Below are 6,006 nucleotides of genomic sequence, written 5' to 3' on the forward strand. Positions count from 1 at the left end.
GATATTCAAGGATATTCAAGTCTGCGGTGGCTGTTCCAAAACCTTCCCCCTTCGTCTTCCCTGGAGGCTCTTCATGGTTGGTTTTGAGGTTTGCTTCGGGTCTTCGTTTTGAACACCCAACCTCTCCTCAACCTTCCATGTCTGGACTGACTCTCCGACATAGTCCTCGCCCACTCTTCCTCTCAACCAGGGTACATTGTCATTTTTATCCTTACCAATATCACCAGAGATCATGGGTCAAACTACGGGGGTTGATTGGGGGTGTCTGACTCCTTGGACTTGCCCCAAAAGAGGTAAAAACAGGTCGGGAGGGTCGAAAAATGTATATATCCTTACCTGTAATCATAAACATTGCAATATATTTCCCATATTCATGCCTGGAAGAATCTTGTAATACAATTTCAGACACCCCTAAAGTGGACCATACCATTACGCTGAGCATGGTGCCCCTCAGAGCAGCTCCGCAGCGGAGGGCGCAATGCGCAGCTCAGATGAGAGCGATCTTTCTTCCAAACAAAGCAAATAAAAACAGTGTTTTTATTGTAGATATTTATTTTCCTCTGTTTTATAACTGAATGACACAAAAGAGCCCTGAGCGTAACGGGGGCACGTTGTCTGTTGCCGAGAAAGTCCGCTGGAGGAAAAAAGTTCATGGCATCATCATGGTATAATTCACACTCTGCCGGAGATTGCATCATGTTCTATAAGTGAACCAAGTCAGTGCACCCACCAGACAGACCTTAGCAAGCTCCCATGCTCCCGCTATGGTTCAGTCCTTCAGCTGGAGTAGCAATGCAGAGAACCAGAACTGGGGATCCGCCATCAGGTTGCACTTGCCCGTGTGTTTAGTTCTGGTCTTTCATGGCGTTGATCCACGTAAGAGCGTGAGTTTGTGAGAGCTACCCAGCGGCCATTTGATGGCGAGACATCAAATGGCCATTTTTCAGCTGTGGAGTACCGAGTTCCTTGAGGCAACAGCTTACGACGCGAGTATAACATTGGCCGCTCTTCTCCCTCATCTCGGGCCTGGGTACGGGGGCCCTTTGATTGTGAGCGGCAGTAAGAAACGTCGATTGGCTTATTCACGTGCTGGGGGGGGGGGTGTGGGTAAGAAAGTGACTGAGAAAGTCTCCCTGTTACGCCACAACAAAAACACCGTTTTTATTTGTTCTGTTTGGAGAAACGGGGTCGCGGAGCGCAGACGGCTCCCTCTCCGTTGCGCATCTTGCATCAATATGCCTTGACTGTGGGTGGGTGAGACGCACCCACAGTAACCCACAGACGCACCCGGGCCTCATCTCCAGCTCTGATCCCAACATCTGTGACAGTGAACCGCCTCTGGAAAGGACCGCTCGCATTCTTGGGACGGCTTGACAGACTTCTTGGGTTGTTGAGAGAGTTTGGTTTTTGGTTTCGTCCAAGCGCCCGTGACTCAATCGAAGGCGACGGGGACTCATTACGAGCCGTCCCGACCCTGGGCGTTCCTGGGACGGCTCTTTGGAGGAACCGCGTTTTTTTTTTTAAACTGCAGACAGAACGGCTGATAAGTCAGGTAGTTTTGGGATGTGGGGATGGGGTGGCCTCAGAATAAAGGAGCAAAACCCTGGAATAACATTCACCTGACGCGGATGTCCCGACGAGGAAAATCCCCTCCATCTGCCGTTGGGAATTATCTTTTTAAGAAGGAACAAGGAATAATACAGAAGGGTTCCCCAACTTTTGCACTGGGCAATTTTCATTTTTTTCGCCACTTTTTCTAAATGTAACTGTAAAAAACTTCAAATATCTCTCCAATAAAATTTTGAAGAAAGGTGTCTCGTTCGGAGGTCGGGTCTCTTTCCGTTCCCCTTACATATCCATTGTAATGTGCGTTTTGACCCGGCGTGCGTTCGACCCGCGATTGTTTCGAAATGTTTAAAAATGTCCCTTTGCAGTGTTTTCAAATGATATGCAAAAGTCTTCTCCTCGTCTTCCTGGTGGACTACTCCGCTACACTACTGTTGTCGAGGAGGTTCGGGGCGGGGGCGGCCCACGGCGAGTCAAAGCGAAACCAAACGCACCTAAACCAACAAGCCATGGCCGCCGCCGTGCACCACCAGCCAAAAAGAACCCCCCCCCCCCCTTTCTATGCTCCGTTCACTCGTTCGTTTCCACCGAGTGAAAGTTTTTGTTTTGTTTTTGTTTTTTTTGGTTTATTTTGATGAAAATAATGGTGTCGCGTCACAGGAACCAGCACGAGCAGCAGGAGCGGTTGAAGCGATTGCATGGGCCGGGCCTTTTTTCGGATGGGTGATCGAAGCGACAGATTTTCCCCCCGACTTCAGGGAGTTTCCCCATCTTGGTTTCTCCTCCGCTCCCCATCGCCTGGCTGGTGTTTTGGACTTCATAAGCCACGCCCCTTTCCCCGCCGTCTTGTTTCGGGTTTGTATCACGAAGCCGGTCCACGAACCCACTGGTTACTATATGGGAATTACTGAAAAAACCTTCACGTGTATCGACTTATACCAGTGGCGGGTGAGGAACAAACATGGCAGGGATGCCCCCCCCCCCCCCCGAAAAAATACTAGGGTTGGGGTCGTTTCGTTTTATTTACTAAAAGAAGAAATATTCAAGAATATACTGAAACCTGGGAACTCTTAAGGAAACCGGGGTACATAATGGCTAACTTTAAATTTAACAATGCAGGTTTTTTTTTTATTTTTTTTTATTTATTCTTTTCTTTTTTTTTGTTTTTTTTTAATGGCATACAGCACAAAAAAAAAAATTTAAAGAGGAAATTGTAACGCAGCCGGCTTTTTTATTAGCATCTGCTCCGTGCAAAGAACCAGACTAGAGTGTCATTATTCTGATTTAACATATCTGTTATTTCATCTCCATCAATAAACTTTTAATGACTGACTTTTTCCTGAATTTATTCTTTTTAACAATCTCTCCGTGGTCATATCACCGGCTGTTCAACCACTAAACGTTTTATAAACCGTTGATATTGAGCTCAATTGTGTTTGAAAGCTGAAACACTGAAACACTGAAAGTTGGGCGATATCGACATCATGATATCAGGCTAGATATCGTCTGGCATTCTGGGTTATCGGAGTGTTGCAATATAGTTAAATGTCATCTTTAAGGATCATTACAGTAAAGTTATGTAGTTCATATCATAATATACATATTATTAATGATTGGTTCTCAAATATTTCTTGTCTGTAGATAATTTATATAAGCACCGATAGCCATCCATAAAATATCAAGTTATTGATATGGAGGTGCTCGTAAAGACAATATAGTGATGTTTGATTTCGTCAACATCGCCTTCATTTATAATTGAACTGACTATATGTCTGCAATTTTCCTTTGGGGATGAAAAGAAGTATCTCTAAATAAATAATGTTGCTGTTAAAAAAGAAAATATACACCCAATCAGCCACATCATTAAAACCACCACTAATAACACTAATATTGTGCCGCCAAAACAGCTCTGACCGGTGGAGGCATGGACTCCACAAGACCTCTGAAGGTGTCCTGTGGTATCTGGCACCAAGACGTTAGCAGCAGATCCTTTAAGTCCTGGAGGTTGTGAGGTGGGGCCCCCATGGATCGGGCTTGTTGTTCCAGCACATCCCACGGATGCTCCATCAGATCGGACCCTAACCCCGTCCATCCACATGATGTAGAAGAAAACATGATTCATCAGACCAGGCCACCTTCTTCCATTGCTCCATGGTCCAGTTCTGATGCTCACGTGTCCATTGTAGGAGCTTTGGGCGGTGGACAGGGGTCAACATGGACACTCTGACCGGTCCCATACGCAACAAGCTGTGATTTGTGCTACAGTAGCTCTTCCGTGGGATCGAACCAGACGGGCTAGACTTTACTCTCCACGTGCATCAATGAGCCTTGGGCGCCCATGACCCTCTCGCCGGTTCACCGGTTGTCCTTCCTTGGAGCACTTTTGGTAGGTACTAACCACTGCGTACCGCTTCCAACACATCAACTTCAAGAACCGACTGTTCACTCGCTGCCTCATATATCCCACCCCTTGACAGGTGCCATTGGAACAAGATGAGCAATGTTATTCACTTCGCCTGTCAGTGGTTTTAACGTTGTGGCTGATTATACATAAACTGTGGCACGATGGCACAGTGCATTGCACTGCTGCCTCACAGCAAGGAGGTCCTGGGTCCGATTCCCGCCTGGGGCGCTGTTGGCACCGCGCTCCAGGCGGGTTATCTCCCAAAGAGGGGCCTTTCTGTGTGGAGTTTGCATGTTCTCCCCGTGCTCACATGGGGTTTACTCCACCTCACGTCAGTAAGGACCCCCCTCAAAAACATGCAACACATCATCGTCTGACCAGCGGTGGACATACGAAACCAGGTCCCCGGGCGCGTCGTCGAATGCTGCCCACTGCTCCTGGCTGCCCCCCCGGAGGAAGGACAAGCCAGGATGGGTCAAATGCAGAGGAGCCATTTCACCGGCCACCATCAAAAGCATGTGTGTGTGTGTGTGTGTGTGTGAGTGTGTGCATGTGTTGCAGTGTGGAGTGTTGCATGACAATTCAAGATTCTCTTCTTCTTCTCTCTCTTACTGTCCATAAAGATGCCTCTTAAGCAAACTAATAAAACCGATATACATTTTCAAACATAAACAGGAAATGATATATAGAGAGAAATTTCTAACGATCACCCTAAAAATGTAAATAGGGAACAATGTACATGACCCCTAAAAAGAGACTCTCCGCGACCCATCGGCAAAACCACACTTCCCACAATGCATCGCGTCTCTTACTTCCGGTCCTGCGCCGTTTTTCCGGAGCGGATTGGAACCCGGAGCCAGGATCCGATAATTGACTGGTCTTTTGCACAGAAAGGTACCGTGTCCTCCCGCTTATTTACACCGCCGTTCCACCCGATAACCCCGCGGCTCGGCGGGAACCCCCCAGCCGGTGTGTCCGGTCCGCCCGCGGCCGCCCCGGGGCGCCGAAATGCGGACCGAGGCCAGCCCGAAGCTCGGGGGCTCCGGCCCGGCAACGCGTCCCCGGTCCACCCGCCACGCCACGGTTCTTTGTTGCAGCCCGCGGAGGAAGGAGCCCGAAGAGATCGGAGTTAAAACCCGGCGAGAGGGGAGGCTGGATCCGGGGGAATCCCGGATCCATGCGTGGATCGCAGACGCTTTGCAGACGTATCAATAAATACGAGACTGGGGGGAAAAATGAAGACACGTTATTATTATTATTATTATTATTATTATTATTATTATTGTTGTTAGTATTATTATTCTTATCATCCCAGTGCCTCCCATGTTCCAGGGCAGTGGAAGCAGACGCTGCAATGCCTCCAGGAGCAATTCTATACAGTCACAAGTCCGTGGAACTGGGACGGGACGGTTGACGATAGCAGCCGCGTTGTTTATGACATCATTGAGGGCTGTACTGTGACGTTACGGTCAACTGTCTGACGTCACATTACGTTACCGCGCGCGTGTGAATTGTGGTTGTTGTTGTTGTTGATGTCCTTTGGGTCTGTGGTATATTGCCACAGTTTCTGTTTCTTAAGTTAATGTTTAGTTTAGTGTCCGATGTTTCTGTTTTATGGTTGTTTTTTTAAATTAAATGGTGTGTTGCCTGTTCCTTCTATCTTCTAAGTTATATTTTGAGGAGGTTTATTGTAGATTGCTATTTTATTCTATGTTTAACGTGTATTGTATATTGTTAAATACTTGTCTTTTTGTAATAATGGTTTTGGTTTATGTATTATTCAGTAATTGATTAGGTTTATTGCACATTGACAGTTTCTTCTGTTTTATTTTATTATTTTTTTGCTTCATAGTATTTATATTTTCTATTTTCGTCAATGTTGCGGTTTATTGTGCATTGTCAAATGTTTCTATTTTTAAATTCTAAAGTTTTTTTTATAATGTTGGACTATTTTTGTTTTTATCCTTATTACCTTTTGTTTTGATGTGAACTGCTGTAAACACTGCTATCTATCTATTTATGTCTGTCTGTCTGTC

The sequence above is a fragment of the Zeus faber genome (assembly GCF_960531495.2).
Source record: "Zeus faber genome assembly, chromosome: 14".
In the NCBI taxonomy this organism is placed as follows: domain Eukaryota; kingdom Metazoa; phylum Chordata; class Actinopteri; order Zeiformes; family Zeidae; genus Zeus; species Zeus faber.